The 25,278-nt window shown below is 39.5% G+C and overlaps 1 protein-coding gene across 2 annotated transcripts in view; it reads left to right on the forward strand.

The window, feature by feature from the left end:
• LOC308700130 (histone deacetylase 4-like) overlaps positions 1–25,278 on the forward strand; it is a 69,872-nt gene that overhangs the window by 9,422 nt on the left and 35,172 nt on the right. The window contains exon 1 of one of the 2 annotated variants that reach the window (XM_081381526.1): positions 24,092–24,154. The exons of the other annotated variant lie outside the window; for it this stretch is intronic. The gene's annotated coding sequence lies outside the window, so the exon portion shown is untranslated. Of the gene's footprint in view, positions 1–24,091; positions 24,155–25,278 lie in introns of those variants that run through there. 2 annotated transcript variants of the gene reach the window in all.

Genomic DNA, 25,278 nt, shown 5'->3' on the forward strand with positions numbered 1-25,278 from the left:
GACATTGTGTTTTACTCTCTCATTCTAGCCTGAAAATGCTTGTGATTGAGTTCAAGTCAAATTAAACATTTGTTTACCTTTTAACTTTAAGTCTTACTGTTGAATAGAGTGGCAATGGATGTTGCGTTAGAACTGCAGTGTTTTAGGTTTGAGTGAGTATGTTTGAGAGAGAGAGAGAGAGATAGAGAGAGAGAGAGAGAGAGAGAGAGAGACCTACAGCAGCTCCTAACTTCAGTCAAGTCACATTTATTTATACAGCACTTTTTATAATCAAAGCAGCTTTACAGAAATAACCGGAAAATTAAAGCTGCAAGCAGCGATGAAAGGGCCCTCGCACCCGTGCCATCAACACTCGGTGGCTTTAGGAAGACAGAGCATGGTTGGGAAATGTACATTTAAGGAGGTATATATAGTAAGAGTATGTCAAAGTCAGTTACAAAATGTTTTGTATAATGGTGATAATAGCATGCTTCATGACTCAGCTAAGTGTTGCTAGCATGTTTAGTGTGTTTCTAGCATGCTTAGTACACAATAATTATGTGGTTAGTACTGCATTACTGTGTTAACCATGTCAGTTTCTGTTGCCAGTAGGTGGCGTTATGACTATAACTGAATATGAGCTTGGATGTGTGTTCAGGACAGAACTCTTATCAAACGTGTGAAGTTTGGTGCAAATTGGACATTGCCTTCTTGAGTAACAACAAAGTCATGTTTCATTGAATTAGCATGCTTTAGCACTTAGCTAAGCATTGTTAGCATGTTTTAACATGTTTCTAGCATGTTTAGAACTCAATGGCATTTTTAACATGTTGCTAGAACGGCATCAACGTGTTAAACATGTCACTTCCTGTTGCCAGTTGGTGGCGCTATTACTATAATTGAACATTCTCATGTAGATGTGTTCAGGCCATGACTCTTATCAAAAGTGTGAAGTTTGGGGCAGATTGGACATTCCATGCCTGAGTTACAGCAAATTCCTATTTAATTGCAATAATAGCATGCTTTAGCACTTGGCTAAGAGTTTGCTAGCATGTTTTAGCATGTTTCTAGTATGTTGTTAGCATGTTTAACACTTGCTGGCACTTTTTATATGTTATTAGGAGTCCATAACAGTGTTAAACATGTCACTTCCTGTTGCCAGCAGGTGGCGCTATGACTGTAACTGAATATAAGCATGGTCATGTGTTCAGGACAGAACGCTTATCAAAAGTGTGAAGTTTGGGGCAGATTGGACATTCCATGCCTGAGTTACAGCAAATTCATATTTAATTGCAGTAATATCATTCTTTAGCACTTAGCTAAGTGTTTGCTAGTATGTTTTAGCATGTCTATAGTATGTTGGTAGGATGTTTAGCACCTACTGGCATTTTTTTATATGTTATTAGGAGTCAAGAACAGTGTTAAACGTCACTTCCTGTTGCCAGCAGGTGGCGCTATGACTATAACTAAATATGAGCATGGACATGTGTTCAAGAGATAACTCTTATCAAACGTGTGACGTTTGGGGTAGATTGTACATTGCCTTCTTGAGTAACAACAAAGTCCTGTTTCATTGAATTAGCATGCTTTAGCACTTAGCTAAGTATTGCTAGTATGTTTTAACATGTTTCTAGCATGTTTAGAAGTCAATGGCATTTTTAACATGTTGCTAGAATGGCATCAACGTGTTAAACATGACACTTCCTGTTACCAGTAGGTGGCGCTATTACTATAACTGAATATTCTCATGTAGATATGTTCAGGACAGAACGCTTATCAAAAGTGTGAAGTTTGGGGCAGATTGGACATTCCATGCCTGAGTTACAGCAAATTCCTATTTAATTGCAATAATAGCATGCTTTAGCACTTAGCTAAGAGTTTGCTAGCATGTTTTAGCATGCTTCTAGTATGTTGTTAGCATGTTTAGCACTTGCTGGCACTTTTTTATATGTTATTAGGAGTCCATAACAGTGTTTAACATGTCACTTCCTGTTGCCAGCAGGTGGCACTATGACTGTAACTGAATATGAGCATGGTCATGTGTTCAGGACAGAACGTTTATTAAAAGTGTGAAGTTTGGCGCAGATTGGACATTGCCTTCTTGAGTAACAACAACATCCTGTTTCATTGAATTAGCATGCTTTAGCACTTAGCTAAGTATTGCTAGTATGTTTTAACATGTTTCTAGCATGTTTAGAAGTCAATGGCATTTTTAACATGTTGCTAGAATGGCATCAACGTGTTAAACATGACACTTCCTGTTACCAGTAGGTGGCGCTATTACTATAACTGAATATTCTCATGTAGATATGTTCAGGACAGAACGCTTATCAAAAGTGTGAAGTTTGGGGCAGATTGGACATTCCATGCCTGAGTTACAGCAAATTCCTATTTAATTGCAATAATAGCATGCTTTAGCACTTAGCTAAGAGTTTGCTAGCATGTTTTAGCATGCTTCTAGTATGTTGTTAGCATGTTTAGCACTTGCTGGCACTTTTTTATATGTTATTAGGAGTCCATAACAGTGTTAAACATGTCACTTCCTGTTGCCAGCAGGTGGCGCTATGACTATAACTGAATATGAGCATGGTCATGTGTTCAGGACAGAACTCTTATCAAACGTATGAAGTTTGGGGCAGATTGGACATTCCATGCCTGAGTTACAGCAACTTCCTGTTTCATGGCGAAACATCAAAATTTGTCAGGCCGCCGAGGACCCGCCCTTCGACGAAAACTCAAGATCTTCGCAATTTAACGTCGCAAAGGCCTTAAGATTACACTCACCAAATTTGAAGATGATCAGATTAAAACTGTAGGAGGAGTTCGTTAAAGTATGAGGCCTGAAAATGTCAAAAACTGCACAAAAATCTGAGAGGAAGTTGAAAATGGCTGACTTCCTGTTGTGTTTAGGGCTATGCTCCAAGAGACTTTTTTGTAGGTATTAGGTCATTACATGTATGTACCGAATTTCGTGCACGTACGTGGAACGTTGCGGGAGGCGCACTCCGTTGAACTTTTATAGGTGGCGCTATCGAGCCGTTTTGCCCCGTCCAATTCTGAAACCTATATCAGATGTAAATTTTCGCCAGTTCTGACGCGTGTGCAAAGTTTTGTGAGTTTTCGCGCATGTTTAGGCCCTCAAAAATGCAATTCAATGCGGAGAAGAAGAAGAATAATAATAATAATATTAAAGCTGCAAGCAGCGATGAAAGGGCCCTCGCACCCGTGCCATCAACACTCGGTGGCTTTAGGAAGACAGAGCATGGTTGGGAAATGTACATTTAAGGAGGTATATATAGTAAGAGTATGTCAAAGTTAGTAACAAAATGTTTTGTATAATGGTGATAATAGCATGCTTCATGACTCAGCTAAGTGTTGCTAGCATGTTTAGTCTGTTTCTAGCATGCTTAGTACACAATAATTATGTGGTTAGTACTGCATTACTGTGTTAACCATGTCAGTTTCTGTTGCCAGTAGGTGGCGTTATGACTATAGCTGAATATGAGCATGGATGTGTGTTCAGGACAGAACTCTTATCAAACATGTGAAGTTTGGTGCAAATTGGAAATTGCCTTCTTGAGTAACAAAAAAGTCATGTTTCATTGAATTAGCATTCTTTAGCACTTAGCTAAGCATTGTTAGCATGTTTTAACATGTTTCTAGCATGTTTAGAACTCAATGGCATTTTTAACATGTTGCTAGAACGGCATCAACGTGTTAAACATGTCACTTCCTGTTGCCAGTAGGTGGCGCTATTACTAAAAATGAACATTCTCATGTAGATGTATTCAGGCCATGACTCTTATCAAAAGTGTGAAGTTTGGGGCAGATTGGACATTCCATGCCTGAGTTACAGCAAATTCCTATTTAATTGCAATAATAGCATGCTTTAGCACTTAGCTAAGAGTTTGCTAGCATGTTTTAGCATGTTTCTAGTATGTTGTTAGCATGTTTAACACTTGCTGGCACTTTTTTATATGTTATTAGGAGTCCATAACAGTGTTAAACATGTCACTTCCTGTTGCCAGCAGGTGGCGCTATGACTGTAACTGAATATAAGCATGGTCATGTGTTCAAGACAGAACGCTTATCAAAAGTGTGAAGTTTGGGGCAGATTGGACATTCCATGCCTGAGTTACAGCAAATTCATATTTAATTGCAGTAATATCATTCTTTAGCACTTAGCTAAGTGTTTGCTAGTATGTTTTAGCATGTCTCTAGTATGTTGGTAGGATGTTTAGCACCTACTGGCATTTTTTTTATATGTTATTAGGAGTCAAGAACAGTGTTAAACGTCACTTCCTGTTGCCAGCAGGTGGCGCTATGACTATAACTAAATATGAGCATGGACATGTGTTCAAGAGATAACTCTTATCAAACGTGTGAAGTTTGGGGTAGATTGTACATTGCCTTCTTGAGTAACAACAAAGTCCTGTTTCATTGAATTATCATGCTTTAGCACTTAGCTAAGTATTGCTAGCATGTTTTAATATGTTTCTAGCATGTTTAGAACTCAATGGCATTTTTAACATGTTGCTAGAACGGCATCAACGTGTTAAACATGTCACTTCCTGTTGCCAGTAGGTGGCGCTATTACTATAACTGAATTTGAGCATAGACATGTGTTCAGGCCATGATTCTTATCAAACGTGTGATGTTTGGGGCAGATTGGACATTCCATGCCTGAGTTACAGCAAATTCCTATTTAATTGCAGTGATAGCATGCTTTAGCACTTAGCTAAGTGTTTGCTAGCATGTTTCTAGTATGTTACTAACCTGTTTAGCACTTGCTGGCTCTTTTTTATATGTTATTAGGAGACCACAACAGTGTTAAACATGTCACTTCCTGTTGCCAGTAGGTGGCGCTATTACTATAACTGAATTTGAGCATAGACGTGTTCAGGCCATGATTCTTATCAAACGTGTGAAGTTTGGGGTAGATTGGACATTCCATGCCTGAGTTACAGCAAATTCCTATTTAATTGCAGTGATAGCATGCTTTAGCACTTAGCTAAGTGTTTGCTAGCATGTTTCTAGTATGTTACTAACCTGTTTAGCACTTGCTGGCTCTTTTTTATATGTTATTAGGAGACCACAACAGTGTTAAACATGTCACTTCCTGTTGACAGCAGGTGGCGCTATTACTATAACTGAATATTCTCATGTAGATGTGTTCAGGCCATGACTCTTATCAAACGTGTGAAGTTTGAGGCAGATTGGACATTCCTTGCCTGTGTTACAGCAAATTCCTATTTAATTGCAGCAATAGCATGCTTTAGCACTTAGCTAAGTGTTTGCTAGCATGTTTTAGCATTTTTCTAGTATGTTGTTAGCATGTTTAGCACTTGCTGGCACTTTTTTTATGTTTTTATGTCCACAACAGTGTTTAACATGTCACTTCCTGTTGCCAGCAGGTGGCACTATGACTGTAACTGAATATGAGCATGGTCATGTGTTCAGGACAGAACGTTTATTAAAAGTGTGAAGTTTGGCGCAGATTGGACATTGCCTTCTTGAGTAACAACAACATCCTGTTTCATTGAATTAGCATGCTTTAGCACTTAGCTAAGTATTGCTAGCATGTTTTAAAATGTTTCTAGCATGTTTAGAAGTCAATGGCATTTTTAACATGTTGCTAGAATGGCATCAACGTGTTAAACATGACACTTCCTGTTACCAGTAGGTGGCGCTATTACTATAACTGAATGTTCTCATGTAGATGTGTTCAGGACAGAACGCTTATCAAAAGTGTGAAGTTTGGGGCAGATTGGACATTCCATGCCTGAGTTACAGCAAATTCCTATTTAATTGCAATAATAGCATGCTTTAGCACTTAGCTAAGAGTTTGCTAGCATGTTTTAGCATGCTTCTAGTATGTTGTTAGCATGTTTAGCACTTGCTGGCACTTTTTTATATGTTATTAGGAGTCCATAACAGTGTTAAACATGTCACTTCCTGTTGCCAGCAGGTGGCGCTATGACTGTAACTGAATATGAGCATGGTCATGTGTTCAGGACAGAACGCTTATCAAAAGTGTGAAGTTTGGGGCAGATTGGACATTCCATGCCTGAGTTACAGCAACTTCCTGTTTCATGGCGAAACATCGAAATTTGTCAGGCCGCCGAGGACCCGCCCTTTGACGAAAACTCAAGATCTTCGCAATTTAACGTCGCAAAGGCCTTAAGATTACACTCACCAAATTTGAAGATGATCAGATTAAAACTGTAGGAGGAGTTCGTTAAAGTACGAGGCCTGAAAATGTCAAAAACTGCACAAAAATCTGAGAGGAAGTTCAAAATGGCTGACTTCCTGTTGTGTTTAGGGCTATGCTCCAAGAGACTTTTTTGTAGGTATTAGGTCATTACATGTATGTACCGAATTTCGTGCACGTACGTGGAACGTTGCGGGAGGCGCACTCCGTTGAACTTTTATAGGTGGCGCTATCGAGCCGTTTTGCCCCGTCCAATTCTGAAACCTATATCAGATGTAAATTTTCGCCAGTTCTGACGCGTGTGCAAAGTTTCGTGAGTTTTCGAGCATGTTTAGGCCCTCAAAAATGCAATTCAATGCGGAGAAGAATAATAATAATAATTAAAGCTGCAAGCAGCGATGAAAGGGCCCTCGCACCCGTGCCATCAACACTCGGTGGCTTTAGGAAGACAGAGCATGGTTGGGAAATGTACATTTAAGGAGGTATATATAGTAAGAGTATGTCAAAGTCAGTTACAAAATGTTTTGTATAATGGTGATAATAGCATGCTTCATGACTCAGCTAAGTGTTGCTAGCATGTTTAATCTGTTTCTAGCATGCTTAGTACACAATAATTATGTGGTTAGTACTGCATTACTGTGTTAACCATGTCAGTTTCTGTTGCCAGTAGGTTGCGTTATGACTATAACTGAATATGAGCATGGATGTGTGTTCAGGACAGAACTCTTATCAAACGTGTGAAGTTTGGTGCAAATTGGACATTGCCTTCATGAGTAACAACAAAGTCATGTTTCATTGAATTAGCATTCTTTAGCACTTAGCTAAGCATTGTTAGCATGTTTTAACATGTTTCTAGCATGTTTAGAACTCAATGGCATTTTTAACATGTTGCTAGAACGGCATCAATGTGTTAAACATGTCACTTCCTGTTGCCAGTAGGTGGCGCTATTACTATAACTGAACATTCTCATGTAGATGTGTTCAGGCCATGACTCTTATCAAAAGTGTGAAGTTTGGGGCAGATTGGACATTCCATGCCTGAGTTACAGCAAATTCCTATTTAATTGCAATAATAGCATGCTAATAATAATAGCACTTAGCTAAGAGTTTGCTAGCATGTTTTAGCATGTTTCTAGTATGTTGTTAGCATGTTTAGCACTTGCTGGCACTTTTTTATATGTTATTAGGAGTCCATAACAGTGTTAAACATGTCACTTCCTGTTGCCAGCAGGTGGCGCTATGACTGTAACTGAATATAAGCATGGTCATGTGTTCAGGACAGAACGCTTATCAAAAGTGTGAAGTTTGGGGCAGATTGGACATTCCATGCCTGAGTTACAGCAAATTCATATTTAATTGCAGTAATATCATTCTTTAGCACTTAGCTAAGTGTTTGCTAGTATGTTTTAGCATGTCTCTAGTATGTTGGTAGGATGTTTAGCACCTACTGGCATTTTTTAATATGTTATTAGGAGTCAAGAACAGTGTTAAACGTCACTTCCTGTTGCCAGCAGGTGGCGCTATGACTATAACTAAATATGAGCATGGACATGTGTTCAAGAGATAACTCTTATCAAACGTGTGAAGTTTGGGGTAGATTGTACATTGCCTTCTTGAGTAACAACAAAGTCCTGTTTCATTGAATTAGCATGCTTTAGCACTTAGCTAAGTATTGCTAGCATGTTTTAATATGTTTCTAGCATGTTTAGAACTCAATGGCATTTTTAACATGTTGCTAGAACAGCATCAACGTGTTAAACATGTCACTTCCTGTTGCCAGTAGGTGGCGCTATTACTATAACTGAATTTGAGCATAGACATGTGTTCAGGCCATGATTCTTATCAAACGTGTGACGTTTGGGGCAGATTGGACATTCCATGCCTGGGTTACAGCAAATTCCTATTTAATTGCAGTGATAGCATGCTTTAGCACTTAGCTAAGTGTTTGCTAGCATGTTTCTAGTATGTTACTAACCTGTTTAGCACTTGCTGGCTCTTTTTTATATGTTATTAGGAGACCACAACAGTGTTAAACATGTCACTTCCTGTTGACAGCAGGTGGCGCTATTACTATAACTGAATATTCTCATGTAGATGTGTTCAGGCCATGACTCTTATCAAACGTGTGAAGTTTGAGGCAGATTGGACATTCCATGCCTGTGTTACAGCAAATTCCTATTTAATTGCAGCAATAGCATGCTTTAGCACTTAGCTAAGTGTTTGCTAGCATGTTTTAGCATTTTTCTAGTATGTTGTTAGCATGTTTAGCACTTGCTGGCACTTTTTTTATATGTTTTTATGTCCACAACAGTGTTTAACATGTCACTTCCTGTTGCCAGCAGGTGGCACTATGACTGTAACTGAATATGAGCATGGTCATGTGTTCAGGACAGAACGTTTATTAAAAGTGTGAAGTTTGGCGCAGATTGGACATTGCCTTCTTGAGTAACAACAACATCCTGTTTCATTGAATTAGCATGCTTTAGCACTTAGCTAAGTATTGCTAGCATGTTTTAACATGTTTCTAGCATGTTTAGAAGTCAATGGCATTTTTAACATGTTGCTAGAATGGCATCAACGTGTTAAACATGACACTTCCTGTTACCAGTAGGTGGCGCTATTACTATAACTGAATTTTCTCATGTAGATGTGTTCAGGACAGAACGCTTATCAAAAGTGTGAAGTTTGGGGCAGATTGGACATTCCATGCCTGTGTTACAGCAAATTCCTATTTAATTGCAGCAATAGCATGCTTTAGCACTTAGCTAAGTGTTTGCTAGCATGTTTTAGCATTTTTCTAGTATGTTGTTAGCATGTTTAGCACTTGCTGGCACTTTTTTATATGTTATTAGGAGTCCATAACAGTGTTAAACATGTCACTTCCTGTTGCCAGCAGGTGGCGCTATGACTGTAACTGAATATGAGCATGGTCATGTGTTCAGGACAGAACGCTTATCAAAAGTGTGAAGTTTGGGGCAGATTGGACATTCCATGCCTGAGTTACAGCAACTTCCTGTTTCATGGCGAAACATCGAAATTTGTCAGGCCGCCGAGGACCCGCCCTTTGACGAAAACTCAAGATCTTCGCAATTTAACGTCGCAAAGGCCTTAAGATTACACTCACCAAATTTGAAGATGATCTGATTAAAACTGTAGGAGGAGTTCGTTAAAGTACGAGGCCTGAAAATGGCAAAAAGTGCACAAAAATCTGAGAGGAAGTTCAAAATGGCTGACTTCCTGTTGTGTTTAGGGCTATGCTCCAAGAGACTTTTTTGTAGGTATTAGGTCATTACATGTATGTACCGAATTTCGTGCACGTACGTGGAACGTTGCGGGAGGCGCACTCCGTTGAACTTTTATAGGTGGCGCTATCGAGCCATTTTGCCCCGTCCAATTCTGAAACCTATATCAGATGTAAATTTTCGCCAGTTCTGACGCGTGTGCAAAGTTTCGTGAGTTTTCGAGCATGTTTAGGCCCTCAAAAATGCAATTCAATGCGGAGAAGAAGAAGAAGAAGAATAATAATAATAATTAAAGCTGCAAGCAGCGATGAAAGGGCCCTCGCACCCGTGCCATCAACACTCGGTGGCTTTAGGAAGACAGAGCATGGTTGGGAAATGTACATTTAAGGAGGTATATATAGTAAGAGTATGTCAAAGTCAGTTACAAAATGTTTTGTATAATGGTGATAATAGCATGCTTCATGACTCAGCTAAGTGTTGCTAGCATGTTTAGTCTGTTTCTAGCATGCTTAGTACACAATAATTATGTGGTTAGTACTGCATTACGGTGTTAACCATGTCAGTTTCTGTTGCCAGTAGGTGGCGTTATGGCTATAACTGAATATGAGCATGGATGTGTGTTCAGGACAGAACTCTTATCAAACGTGTGAAGTTTGGTGCAAATTGGACATTGCCTTCTTGAGTAACAACAAAGTCCTGTTTCATTGAATTAGCATGGTTTAGCACTTAGCTAAGTACTGCTAGCATGTTTTAACATGTTTCTAGCATGTATAGAACTCAATGGCATTTTTAACATGTTGCTAGAACGGCATCAAAGTGTTAAACATGTCAATTCCTGTTGCCAGTAGGTGGCGCTATTACTATAACTGAATTTGAGCATAGACATGTGTTCAGGCCATGATTCTTATCAAATGTGTGAAGTTTGGGGCAGATTGGACATTACATGCCTGAGTTACAGCAAATTCCTATTTAATTGCAGTAATAGCATGCTTTAGCACTTAGCTAAGTGTTTGCTAACATGTTTCTAGTATGTTGCTTACCTGTTTAGCACTTGCTGGCTCTTTTTTATATGTTATTAGGAGACCACAAGAGTGTTAAACATGTCACTTCCTGTTACCAGTAGGTGGCGCTATTACTATAACTGAATTTTCTCATGTAAATGTGTTCAGGACAGAACGCTTATCAAAAGTGTGAAGTTTGGGGCAGATTTGACATTCCATGCCTGAGTTACAGCAAATTCCTATTTAATTGCAATAATAGCATGCTTTAGCACTTAGCTAAGAGTTTGCTAGCATGTTTTAGCATGCTTCTATTATGTTGTTAGCATGTTTAGCACTTGCTGGCACTTTTTTATATGTTATTAGGAGTCCATATCAGTGTTAAACATGTCACTTCCTGTTGCCAGCAGGTGGCGCTATGACTGTAACTGAATATGAGCATGGTCATGTGTTCAGGACAGAACGCTTATCAAAAGTGTGAAGTTTGGGGCAGATTGGACATTCCATGCCTGAGTTACAGCAACTTCCTGTTTCATGGCGAAACATCGAAATTTGTCAGGCCGCCGAGGACCCGCCCTTTGACGAAAACTCAAGATCTTCGCAATTTAACGTCGCAAAGGCCTTAAGATTACACTCACCAAATTTGAAGATGATCAGATTAAAACTGTAGGAGGGGTTCGTTAAAGTACGAGGCCTGAAAATGGCAAAAACTGCACAAAAATCTGAGAGGAAGTTCAAAATGGCTGACTTCCTGTTGTGTTTAGGGCTATGCTCCAAGAGACTTTTTTGTAGGTATTAGGTCATTACATGTATGTACCGAATTTCGTGCACGTACGTGGAACGTTGCGGGAGGCGCACTCCGTTGAACTTTTATAGGTGGCGCTATCGAGCCATTTTGCCCCGTCCAATTCTGAAACCTATATCAGATGTAAATTTTCGCCAGTTCTGACGCGTGTGCAAAGTTTCGTGAGTTTTCGAGCATGTTTAGGCCCTCAAAAATGCAATTCAATGCGGAGAAGAAGAAGAAGAATAATAATAATAATAATAATAATAAACAGAGCAATTCCAAGAGGGTCCTCACACCATCGGTGCTCGGGCCCTAATAAACAGAGCAATTCCAAGAGGGTCCTCACACCATCGGTGCTCGGGCCCTAATTAAAGCTGCAAGCAGCGATGAAAGGGCCCTCGCACCCGTGCCATCAACACTCGGTGGCTTTAGGAAGACAGAGCATGGTTGGGAAATGTACATTTAAGGAGGTATATATAGTAAGAGTATGTCAAAGTTAGTAACAAAATGTTTTGTATAATGGTGATAATAGCATGCTTCATGACTCAGCTAAGTGTTGCTAGCATGTTTAGTCTGTTTCTAGCATGCTTAGTACACAATAATTATGTGGTTAGTACTGCATTACTGTGTTAACCATGTCAGTTTCTGTTGCCAGTAGGTGGCGTTATGACTATAGCTGAATATGAGCATGGATGTGTGTTCAGGACAGAACTCTTATTAAACGTGTGAAGTTTGGTGCAAATTGGAAATTGCCTTCTTGAGTAACAAAAAAGTCATGTTTCATTGAATTAGCATTCTTTAGCACTTAGCTAAGCATTGTTAGCATGTTTTAGCATGTTTCTAGCATGTTTAGAAGTCAATGGCATTTTTAACATGTTGCTAGAACGGCATCAACGTGTTAAACATGTCACTTCCTGTTGCCAGTAGGTGGCGCTATTACTATAAATGAACATTCTCATGTAGATGTATTCAGGCCATGACTCTTATCAAAAGTGTGAAGTTTGGGGCAGATTGGACATTCCATGCCTGAGTTACAGCACATTCCTATTTAATTGCAATAATAGCATGCTTTAGCACTTAGCTAAGAGTTTGCTAGCATGTTTTAGCATGTTTCTAGTATGTTGTTAGCATGTTTAACACTTGCTGGCACTTTTTTATATTTTATTAGGAGTCCATAACAGTGTTAAACATGTCACTTCCTGTTGCCAGCAGGTGGCGCTATGACTGTAACTGAATATAAGCATGGTCATGTGTTCAGGACAGAACGCTTATCAAAAGTGTGAAGTTTGGGGCAGATTGGACATTCCATGCCTGAGTTACAGCAACTTCATATTTAATTGCAGTAATATCATTCTTTAGCACTTAGCTAAGTGTTTGCTAGTATGTTTTAGCATGTCTCTAGTATGTTGGAAGGATGTTTAGCACCTACTGGCATTTTTTTTTATATGTTATTAGGAGTCAAGAACAGTGTTAAACGTCACTTCCTGTTGCCAGCAGGTGGCGCTATGACTATAACTAAATATGAGCATGGACATGTGTTCAAGAGATAACTCTTATCAAACGTGTGAAGTTTGGGGTAGATTGTACATTGCCTTCTTGAGTAACAACAAAGTCCTGTTTCATTGAATTAGCATGCTTTAGCACTTAGCTAAGTATTGCTAGCATGTTTTAACATGTTTCTAGCATGTTTAGAAGTCAATGGCATTTTTAACATGTTGCTAGAACGGCATCAACGTGTTAAACATGTCACTTCCTGTTGCCAGTAGGTGGTGCTATTACTATAACTGAATTTGAGCATAGACATGTGTTCAGGCCATGATTCTTATCAAACGTGTGAAGTTTGGGGCAGATTGGACATTCCATGCCTGAGTTACAGCAAATTCCTATTTAATTGCAGTGATAGCATGCTTTAGCACTTAGCTAAGTGTTTGCTAGCATGTTTCTAGTATGTTGCTAACCTGTTTAGCACTTGCTGGCTCTTTTTTATATGTTATTAGGAGACCACAACAGTGTTAAACATGTCACTTCCTGTTGACAGCAGGTGGCGCTATTACTATAACTGAATATTCTCATGTAGATGTGTTCAGGCCATGACTCTTATCAAACGTGTGAAGTTTGAGGCAGATTGGACATTCCATGCCTGTGTTACAGCAAATTCCTATTTAATTGCAGCAATAGCATGCTTTAGCACTTAGCTAAGTGTTTGCTAGCATGTTTTAGCATGTTTCTAGTATGTTGTTAGCATGTTTAACACTTGCTGGCACTTTTTTATATGTTATTAGGAGTCCATAACAGTGTTAAACGTCACTTCCTGTTGCCAGCAGGTGGCGCTATGACTATAACTAAATATGAGCATGGACATGTGTTCAAGAGATAACTCTTATCAAACGTGTGAAGTTTGGCGCAGATTGGACATTGCCTTCTTGAGTAACAACAACATCCTGTTTCATTGAATTAGCATGCTTTAGCACTTAGCTAAGTATTGCTAGCATGTTTTAACATGTTTCTAGCATGTTTAGAAGTCAATGGCATTTTTAACATGTTGCTAGAATGGCATCAACGTGTTAAACATGACACTTCCTGTTGCCAGTAGGTGGCGCTATTACTATAACTGAATTTTCTCATGTAGATGTGTTCAGGACAGAACGCTTATCAAAAGTGTGAAGTTTGGGGCAGATTGGACATTCCATGCCTGAGTTACAGCAAATTCCTATTTAATTGCAATCATAGCATGCTTTAGCACTTAGCTAAGAGTTTGCTAGCATGTTTTAGCATGCTTCTATTATGTTGTTAGCATGTTTAGCACTTGCTGGCACTTTTTTATATGTTATTAGGAGTCCATAACAGTGTTAAACATGTCACTTCCTGTTGCCAGCAGGTGGCGCTATGACTGTAACTGAATATGAGCATGGTCATGTGTTCAGGACAGAACGCTTATCAAAAGTGTGAAGTTTGGGGCAGATTGGACATTCCATGCCTGAGTTACAGCAACTTCCTGTTTCATGGCGAAACATCGAAATTTGTCAGGCCGCCGAGGACCCGCCCTTTGACGAAAACTCAAGATCTTCGCAATTTAACGTCGCAAAGGCCTTAAGATTACACTCACCAAATTTGAAGATGATCAGATTAAAACTGTAGGAGGAGTTCGTTAAAGTACGAGGCCTGAAAATGGCAAAAACTGCACAAAAATCTGAGAGGAAGTTCAAAATGGCTGACTTCCTGTTGTGTTTAGGGCTATGCTCCAAGAGACTTTTTTGTGGGTATTAGGTCATTACATGTATGTACCGAATTTCGTGCACGTACGTGGAACGTTGCGGGAGGCGCACTCCGTTGAACTTTTATAGGTGGCGCTATCGAGCCATTTTGCCCCGTCCAATTCTGAAACCTATATCAGATGTAAATTTTCGCCAGTTCTGACGCGTGTGCAAAGTTTCGTGAGTTTTCGAGCATGTTTAGGCCCTCAAAAATGCAATTAAATGCGGAGAAGAAGAAGAAGAAGAATAATAATAATAATAATAATAAACAGAGCAATTCCAAGAGGGTCCTCACACCATCGGTGCTCGGGCCCTAATTAAAGCTGCAAGCAGCGATGAAAGGGCCCTCGCACCCGTGCCATCAACACTCGGTGGCTTTAGGAAGACAGAGCATGGTTGGGAAATGTACATTTAAGGAGGTATATATAGTAAGAGTATGTCAAAGTCAGTTACAAAATGTTTTGTATAATGGTGATAATAGCATGCTTCATGACTCAGCTAAGTGTTGCTAGCATGTTTAGTCTGTTTCTAGCATGCTTAGTACACAATAATTATGTGGTTAGTACTGCATTACAGTGTTAACCATGTCAGTTTCTGTTGCCAGTAGGTGGCGTTATGGCTATAACTGAATATGAGCATGGATGTGTGTTCAGGACAGAACTCTTATCAAACGTGTGAAGTTTGGTGCAAATTGGACATTGCCTTCTTGAGTAACAACAAAGTCATGTTTCATTGAATTAACATTCTTTAGCACTTAGCTAAGCATTGTTAGCATGTTTTAACATGTTTCTAGCATGTTTAGAACTCAATGGCATTTTTAACATGTTGCTAGAACGGCATCAAAGTGTTAAACATGTCACTTCCTGTTGCCAGTAGGTGGCGCTATTACTATAACTGAATTTGAGCATAGACATGTGTTCAGGCCATGATTCTTATCAAATGTGTGAAGTTTGGGGCAGATTGGACATTCCATGCCTGAATTACAGCAAATTCCTATTTAATTGCAATAATAGCATGCTTTAGCACTTAGCTAAGAGTTTGCTAGCATGTTTTAGCATGTTTCTAGTATGTTGTTAGCATGTTTAGCACTTGCTGGCACTTTTTTATATGTTATTAGGAGTCCATAACAGTGTTAAACATGTCACTTCCTGCTGCCAGCAGGTGGCGCTATGACTGTAAGCATGATCATGTGTTCAGGACAGAACGCTTATCAAAAGTGTGAAGTTTGGGGCAGATTGGACATTCCTTGCCTGAGTTACAGCAAATTCATATTTAATTGCAGTAATATCATTCTTTAGCACTTAGCTAAGTGTTTGCTAGTATGTTTTAGCAAGTCTCTAGTATGTTGGTAGGATGTTTAGCACCTACTGGAATTTTTTTATATGTTATTAGGAGTCAAGAACAGTGTTAAACGTCACTTCCTGTTGCCAGCATGTGGCGCTATGACTATAACTAAATATGAGCATGGACATGTGTTCAAGAGATAACTCTTATCAAACGTGTGAAGTTTGGGGTAGATTGTACATTGCCTTCTTGAGTAACAACAAAGTCCTGTTTCATTGAATTAGCATGGTTTAGCACTTAGCTAAGTACTGCTAGCATGTTTTAACATGTTTCTAGCATGTATAGAACTCAATGGCATTTTTAACATGTTGCTAGAACGGCATCAAAGTGTTAAACATGTCACTTCCTGTTGCCAGTAGGTGGCGCTATTACTATAACTGAATTTGAGCATAGACATGTGTTCAGGCCATGATTCTTATCAAATGTGTGAAGTTTGGGGCAGATTGGACATTACATGCCTGAGTTACAGCAAATTCCTATTTAATTGCAGTAATAGCATGCTTTAGCACTTAGCTAAGTGTTTGCTAACATGTTTCTAGTATGTTGCTAACCTGTTTAGCACTTGCTGGCTCTTTTTTATATGTTATTAGGAGACCACAAGAGTGTTAAACATGTCACTTCCTGTTACCAGTAGGTGGCGCTATTACTATAACTGAATTTTCTCATGTAAATGTGTTCAGGACAGAACGCTTATCAAAAGTGTGAAGTTTGGGGCAGATTGGACATTCCATGCCTGAGTTACAGCAAATTCCTATTTAATTGCAATAATAGCATGCTTTAGCACTTAGCTAAGAGTTTGCTAACATGTTTTAGCATGCTTCTATTATGTTGTTAGCATGTTTAGCACTTGCTGGCACTTTTTTATATGTTATTAGGAGTCCATATCAGTGTTAAACATGTCACTTCCTGTTGCCAGCAGGTGGCGCTATGACTGTAACTGAATATGAGCATGGTCATGTGTTCAGGACAGAACGCTTATCAAAAGTGTGAAGTTTGGGGCAGATTGGACATTCCATGCCTGAGTTAAAGCAACTTCCTGTTTCATGGCGAAACATCGAAATTTGTCAGGCCGCCGAGGACCCGCCCTTTGACGAAAACTCAAGATCTTCGCAATTTAACGTCGCAAAGGCCTTAAGATTACACTCACCAAATTTGAAGATGATCAGATTAAAACTGTAGGAGGAGTTCGTTAAAGTACGAGGCCTGAAAATGGCAAAAACTGCACAAAAATCTGAGAGGAAGTTCAAAATGGCTGACTTCCTGTTGTGTTTAGGGCTATGCTCCAAGAGACTTTTTTGTAGGTATTAGGTCATTACATGTATGTACCGAATTTCGTGCACGTACGTGGAACGTTGCGGGAGGCGCACTCCGTTGAACTTTTATAGGTGGCGCTATCGAGCCATTTTGCCCCGTCCAATTCTGAAACCTATATCAGATGTAAATTTTCACCAGTTTTGACGCGTGTGCAAAGTTTCGTGAGTTTTCGAGCATGTTTAGGCCCTCAAAAATGCAATTCAATGCGGAGAAGAAGAATAATAATAATAATAATAATAATAATAAACAGAGCAATTCCAAGAGGGTCCTCACACCATCGGTGCTCGGGCCCTAATTAAAGCTGCAAGCAGCGATGAAAGGGCCCTCGCACCCGTGCCATCAACACTCGGTGGCTTTAGAAAGACAGAGCATGGTTGGGAAATGTACATTTAAGGAGGTATGTATAGTAAGAGTATGTCAAAGTCAGTTACAAAATGTTTTGTATAATGGTGATAATAGCATGCTTCATGACTCAGCTAAGTGTTGCTAGCATGTTTAGTCTGTTCCTAGCATGCTTAGTACACAATAATTATGTGGTTAGTACTGCATTACTGTGTTAACCATGTCAGTTTCTGTTGCCAGTAGTGGACTATAACTGAATACGAGCATGGATGTGTGTTCAGGACAGAACTCTTATCAAAAGTGTGAAGTTTGGTGCAAATTGGACATTGCCTTCTTGAGTAACAACAAAGTCATGTTTCATTGAATTAGCATTCTTTAGCACTTAGCTAAGCATTGTTAGCATGTTTTAACATGTTTCTAGCATGTTTAGAACTCAATGGCATTTTTAACATGTTGCTAGAACGGCATCAACCTGTTAAACATGTCACTTCCTGTTGCCAGTAGGTGGCGCTATTACTATAACTGAACATTCTCATGTAGATGTGTTCAGGCCATGACTCTTATCAAAAGTGTGAAGTTTGGGGCAGATTGGACATTCCATGCCTGAGTTACAGCAAATTCCTATTTAATTGCAATAATAGCATGCTTTAGCACTTAGCTAAGAGTTTGCTAGCATGTTTTAGCATGTTTCTAGTATGTTGTTAGCATGTTTAACACTTGCTGGCACTTTTTTATATGTTATTAGGAGTCCATAACAGTGTTAAACATGTCACTTCCTGTTGCCAGCAGGTGGCGCTATGACTGTAACTGAATATAAGCATGGTCATGTGTTCAGGACAGAACGCTTATCAAAAGTGTGAAGTTTGGGGCAGATTGGACATTCCATGCCTGAGTTACAGCAAATTCATATTTAATTGCAGTAATATCATTCTTTAGCACTTAGCTAAGTGTATGCTAGTATGTTTTAGCATGTCTCTAGTATGTTGGTAGGATGTTTAGCACCTACTGGCATTTTTTTATATGTTATTAGGAGTCAAGAACAGTGTTAAACGTCACTTCCTGTTGCCAGCAGGTGGCGCTATGACTATAACTAAATATGAGCATGGGCATGTGTTCAAGAGATAACTCTTATCAAACGTGTGAAGATTGGGGTAGATTGTACATTGCCTTCTTGAGCAACAACAAAGTCCTGTTTCATTGAATTAGCATGCTTTAGCACTTAGCTAAGTATTGCTAGCATGTTTTAATATGTTTCTAGCATGTTTAGAACTCAATGGCATTTTTAACATGTTGCTAGAACGGCATCAACGTGTTAAACATGTCACTTCCTGTTGCCAGTAGGTGGCGCTATTACTATAACTGAATTTGAGCATAGACATGTGTTCAGGCCATGATTCTTATCAAACGTGTGAAGTTTGGGGCAGATTGGACATTCCATGCCTGAGTTACAGCAAATTCCTATTTAATTGCAGTAATAGCATGCTTTAGCACTTAGCTAAGTGTTTGCTAACATGTTTCTAGTATGTTACTAACCTGTTTAGCACTTGCTGGCTCTTTTTTATATGTTATTAGGAGACCACAACAGTGTTAAACATGTCACTTCCTGTTGACAGCAGGTGGCGCTATTACTATAACTGAATATTCTCATGTAGATGTGTTCAGGCCATGACTCTTATCAAACGTGTGAAGTTTGGGGCAGATTGGACATTCCATGCCTGTGTTACAGCAAATTCCTATTTAATTGCAACAATAGCATGCTTTAGCACTTAGCTAAGTGTTTGCTAGCATGTTTTAGCATGTTTCTAGTATGTTGTTAGCATGTTTAGCACTTGCTGGCACTTTTTTATATGTTTTTATATGTCCACAACAGTGTTTAACATGTCACTTCCTGTTGCCAGCAGGTGGCACTATGACTGTAACTGAATATGAGCATGGTCATGTGTTCAGGACAGAACGTTTATTAAAAGTGTGAAGTTTGGCGCAGATTGGACATTGCCTTCTTGAGTAACAACAACATCCTGTTTCATTGAATTAGCATGCTTTAGCACTTAGCTAAGTATTGCTAGCATGTTTTAACATGTTTCTAGCATGTTTAGAAGTCAATGGCATTTTTAACATGTTGCTAGAATGGCATCAACGTGTTAAACATGACACTTCCTGTTACCAGTAGGTGGCGCTATTACTATAACTGAATATTCTCATGTAGATGTGTTCAGGACAGAACGCTTATCAAAAGTGTGAAGTTTGGGGCAGATTGGACATTCCATGCCTGAGTTACAGCAAATTCCTATTTAATTGCAATAATAGCATGCTTTAGCACTTAGCTAAGAGTTTGCTAGCATGTTTTAGCATGCTTCTAGTATGTTGTTAGCATGTTTAGCTCTTGCTGGCACTTTTTTATATGTTATTAGGAGTCCATAACAGTGTTAAACATGTCACTTCCTGTTGCCAGCAGGTGGCGCTATGACTATAACTGAATATGAGCATGGTCATGTGTTCAGGACAGAACTCTTATCAAACGTATGAAGTTTGGGGCAGATTGGACATTCCATGCCTGAGTTACAGCAACTTCCTGTTTCATGGCGAAACATCGAAATTTGTCAGGCCGCCGATGACCCGCCCTTCGACGAAAACTCAAGATCTTCGCAATTTAACGTCGCAAAGGCCTTAAGATTACACTCACCAAATTTGAAGATGATCAGATTAAAACTGTAGGAGGAGTTCGTTAAAGTACGAGGCCTGAAAATGTCAAAAACTGCACAAAAATCTGAGAGGAAGTTGAAAATGGCTGACTTCCTGTTGGGTTTAGGGCTATGCTCCAAGAGACTTTTTTGTAGGTATTAGGTCATTACATGTATGTACCGAATTTCGTGCACGTACGTGGAACGTTGCGGGAGGCGCACTCCGTTGAACTTTTATAGGTGGCGCTATCGAGCCGTTTTGCCCCGTCCAATTCTGAAACCTATATCAGATGTAAATTTTCGCCAGTTCTGACGCGTGTGCAAAGTTTCGTGAGTTTTCGCGCATGTTTAGGCCCTCAAAAATGCAATTCAATGCGGAGAAGAAGAATAATAATAATAATAATAATAATAATAAACAGAGCAATTCCAAGAGGGTCCTCACACCATCGGTGCTCGGGCCCTAATAATAATAAACAGAGCAATTCCAAGAGGGTCCTCACACCATCGGTGCTCGGGCCCTAATTAAAGCTGCAAGCAGCGATGAAAGGGCCCTCGCACCCGTGCCGCCGCCACCCGGTGGCTTTAGGAAGACAGAGCATGGTTGGAAAATGTGCATTTAAGGAGGTATATATAGTAGTTGCTAGCATGTTTAGTATGTTTTTAGCATGCTTAGTACACAATAGTTATGTGGTTAGTACTGCATTACTGTGTTAACCATGTCAGTTTCTGTTGCCAGTAGGTGGGGCTATGTCTATATCTGAATATCGCTATGTAGATGTGTTCAGTGCAGGACTTTTATCAAACATGTGGAGTTTGGGGCAGATTGGACATTGTATGCTTGAGTTACAACAACTTCCTTTAGCATTTCTAGCATGTTTTATGATGTTTCTAGCATATTACATATTAATTTTGGGGTAGATTGGACATTGAATGCCTGAGTTACAGCAAATTCATATTTAATTGCAGTAATAGGATGCTTTAACACTTAGCTAAGTATTTGATTGCATGTTTCTAGTATGTTGCTAACATGTTTAGCAGTTGGTGACACTTTTTTATATGTTATTAGGAGTCCAGAATAGTGTTAAACGTCACTTCCTGTTGCCAGCAGGCGGCGCTATGACTATATCTGAATATGAGCATGGACTTGTGTTCAGGAGATAACTATTATCAAACGTTTGAAGTTTGGGGTAGATTGGACATTGTATGCCTAAGTTACAACAACTTCCTTTAGCATTTCTAGCATGCTTTAGAACTTAGCTAGGTGTTGCTAGCATGTTTATTGCATGTTACATATTAAGTTTGGGGCAGATTGGACATTCCATGCCTGTGTTACAGCAAATTCATATTTAATTGCAGCAATAGCATGCTTTAGCACTTAGCTAAGTGTTTGCTAATATGTTTCTAGTATGTTGTTAGCGTGTTTAGCACTTGCTGGCACTTTTTTATATGTTATCAGGAGTCCACAACAGTGTTTAACATGTCACTTCCTGTTGCCAGCAGGCGGTGCTATGACTGTAACTGAATGAGCATGGTCATGTGTTCAGGACAGAACGCTTATCAAAAGTGTGAAGTTTGGCGCAGATTGGACATTGCCTTCTTGAGTAACAACAACATCCTGTTTCATTGAATTAGCTAAGTATTGCTAGCATGTTTTAACATGTTTCTAGCATTTTTAGAAGTCAATGGCATTTTTAACATGTTGCTAGAACGGCATCAACGTGTTAAACATGACACTTCCTGTTACCAGTAGGTGGCGCTATTACTATAACTGAATATTCTCATGTAGATGTGTTCAGGCCATGACTCTTATCAAACGTGTGAAGTCTGGGGCAGATTGGACATTCTGTGCCTGAGTTACAACAAATTTCTATTTAATTGCAGTAATAGCATGCTTTAGCACTTAGCTAAGTGTTTGCTAGCATGTTTTAGCATGTTTCTAGTATGTTGTTAGCATGTTTAGCACTTGCTGGCACTTTTTTATATGTTATCAGGAGTCCACAAGAGTGTTAAACATGTCACTTCCTGTTGCCAGCAGGTGGCGCTATGACTATAACTGAATATGAGCATGGTCATGTGTTCAGGACAGAACGCTTATCAAAAGTGTGAAGTTTGGGGCAGATTGGACATTCCATGCCTGAGTTACAGCAACTTCCTATTTATTTGCAGCAATAGCATGCTTTAGCACTTAGCTAAGTGTTTGCTAACATGTTTCTAGTATGTTGTTAGCATGTTTAGCACTTGCTGGCACTTTTTTATATGTTATCAGGAGTCCACAAGAGTGTTAAACATGTCACTTCCTGTTGCCAGCAGGTGGCGCTATGACTATAACTGAATATGAGCATGGTCATGTGTTCAGGACAGAACTCTTATCAAAAGTGTGAAGTTTGGGGAAGATTGGACATTCCATGCCTGAGTTACAGCAACTTCCTGTTTCATGGCGAAACATCGAAATTTGTCAGGCCGCCGAGGACCCGCCCTTCGACGAAAACTCAAGATCTTCGCAATTTAACGTCGCAAAGGCCTTAAGATTACACTCACCAAATTTGAAGATGATCAGATTAAAACTGTAGGAGGAGTTCGTTAAAGTACGAGGCCTGAAAATGGCAAAAAGTGCACAAAAATCAGAGAGGAAGTTGAAAATGGCTGACTTCCTGTTGTGTTTAGGGCTATGCTCCAAGAGACTTTTTTGTAGGTATTAGGTCCTTTCACATATGTACCGAATTTCGTACACGTACGTGGAACACAGCGGGAGGCGCACTCCGTTGAACTTTTATAGGTGGCGCTATCGAGCCATTTTGCCCCGCCCAATTCTGAAACCTATATCAGATGTAAATTTTCGCCAGTTCTGACGCGTGTGCAAAGTTTCGTGAGTTTTCGAGCATGTTTAGGCCCTCAAAAATGCAATTAAATGCGGAGAAGAATAATAATAATAATAATAATAAACAGAGCAATTCCAAGAGGGTCCTCACACCATCGGTGCTCGGGCCCTAATAATGCAACAAAGTTTGTTTCCAGAAGAAAATAACGTCACAGTCCAGCTTAAGTAAGTTCAGTGATGTTTCATTTTTGTTTTAAAAAAAGTTATTAATTTAGTTAATTTATATATATATACATATATATATATATATATATATATATATATATATATATATATATATATATATATATATATATATATATCCGCTCTGGAGTAAACCTTGATGTCATTGTCCAGTTCAGTTCAGTTCTCATATAATGGTGTCGATGCAGGCAGATCAATATTATTGTTGAATATTAAATTTAATTTAAATGTAATGTCCCCAACTAAGCAAGCCAAGCCAATGGCAACAAAGGGGGAAAAAGGCGACAGTGGCAAGCGACAAGTTCAGCTCGTAGGGTTCTTTAGCTTTTTTTAAACCTAGACCTGTTGTCTCTAGTCTGTAAGCTAGTCTGAAAAAGTCTGATTGTTAGTCTGGAGGCTTTCGCGATCTGTTTCTTTGGGTCACTTTTTCCCGTGGTCACCGGCTGACAGTGTGGCGTAGATGAAGACTTGCCTGTGTTTCAAACACATATCAGCGCTGGTGTGTGTGTGTGTGTGTGTGTGTGTGTGTGTGTGTGTGTGTGTGTGTGTGTGTGTGTGTGTCTCACTTCAATATCACTTCACTTGGGGACAAACTAATCCACCATAACCACAGCATCAGGACACCTTCAATTCTTTCCCTGCCAGCGAACATCAGCGCTCAGCTTAATGTTTCAGTCAAAGCCTTTGGTCTAAAAGATGTTGCCGTGGACAAAAGCGGCTGCTCAGTAGTTGGCTGAATGTTTGCGTTGGGAATGGCCTTTTTGCATGCCACTTAGTTAAACTCGGCTCCGTTGTGCCGTCATTTTCATGACTACAACAAGGCTGACATGCAGTTTTATTGTCTTGCGGTTTCCTGAAGGTGCTTTGGTCTATGAAACTGAGCTCAGGTTTCATGCCTGTTGCTGTATGGGGTGATGCGTAACCACAGCTCTCTTACCAAGGTAGTAGTCCAACACATTGGCATGCAAAGTGATATGTTTAGTCATATTGGTTTAAATAACCACAGCATATCAGTTTCATGTCTGAATTTCAGGCTGTGTGTGTTCCTCATACATTGCATTTCCAATGCAAATCACTAGTCCACAAGTGCTTTTGTCTGTATGGGCTTTTGGAACAGAGTGGCAACTCTTGATCCATATGAAGTGAAAATATTCTAATGTGCTAATCCTTTTTTTAAACCCTAGATTATTGTATTTTAGGCTCCCCTCAGCCCCACATATCATCTCTCCTCAGATTGATTATTATATGAAGTTGTGTATCGTGGTGGATCCCTAGAATCATCAGCACCTTTCAGGAGGGTTAGATCTATCTGTACTTACAGACACAGAAGAGTTAGATCTATCTGTACTTGCAGACACAGAAGGGTTAGATCTATCTGTACTTACAGACACAGAAGGGTTAGATCTATCTGTACTTGCAGACACAGAAGGGTTAGATCTATCTGTACTTACAGACACAGAAGGGTTAGATCTATCTGTACTTACAGACACAGAAGGGTTAGAGCGATCTGTACTTGCAGACACAGAAGAGTTAGATCTATCTGTACTTGCAGACACAGAAGGGTTAGATCTATCTGTACTTACAGACACAGAAGGGTTAGATCTATCTGTACTTACAGATACAGAAGGGTTAGATCTATCTGTACTTGCAGACACAGAAGGGTTAGATCTATCTGTACTTACAGATACAGAAGGGTTAGATCTATCTGTACTTGCAGACACAGAAGGGTTAGAGCGATCTGTACTTGCAGACACAGAAGGGTTAGATCAATCTGTACTTGCAGACACAGAAGGGTTAGATCTATCTGTACTTACAGACACAGAAGGGTTAGAGCGATCTGTACTTGCAGACACAGAAGAGTTAGATCTATCTGTACTTGCAGACACAGAAGGGTTAGATCTATCTGTACTTACAGACACAGAAGGGTTAGATCTATCTGTACTTACAGATACAGAAGGGTTAGATCTATCTGTACTTGCAGACACAGAAGGGTTAGATCTATCTGTACTTACAGATACAGAAGGGTTAGATCTATCTGTACTTGCAGACACAGAAGGGTTAGAGC

This window comes from Scardinius erythrophthalmus (assembly GCF_964197995.2).
Source record: "Scardinius erythrophthalmus genome assembly, chromosome: 12".
NCBI classification, from domain to species: Eukaryota; Metazoa; Chordata; class Actinopteri; order Cypriniformes; family Leuciscidae; genus Scardinius; species Scardinius erythrophthalmus.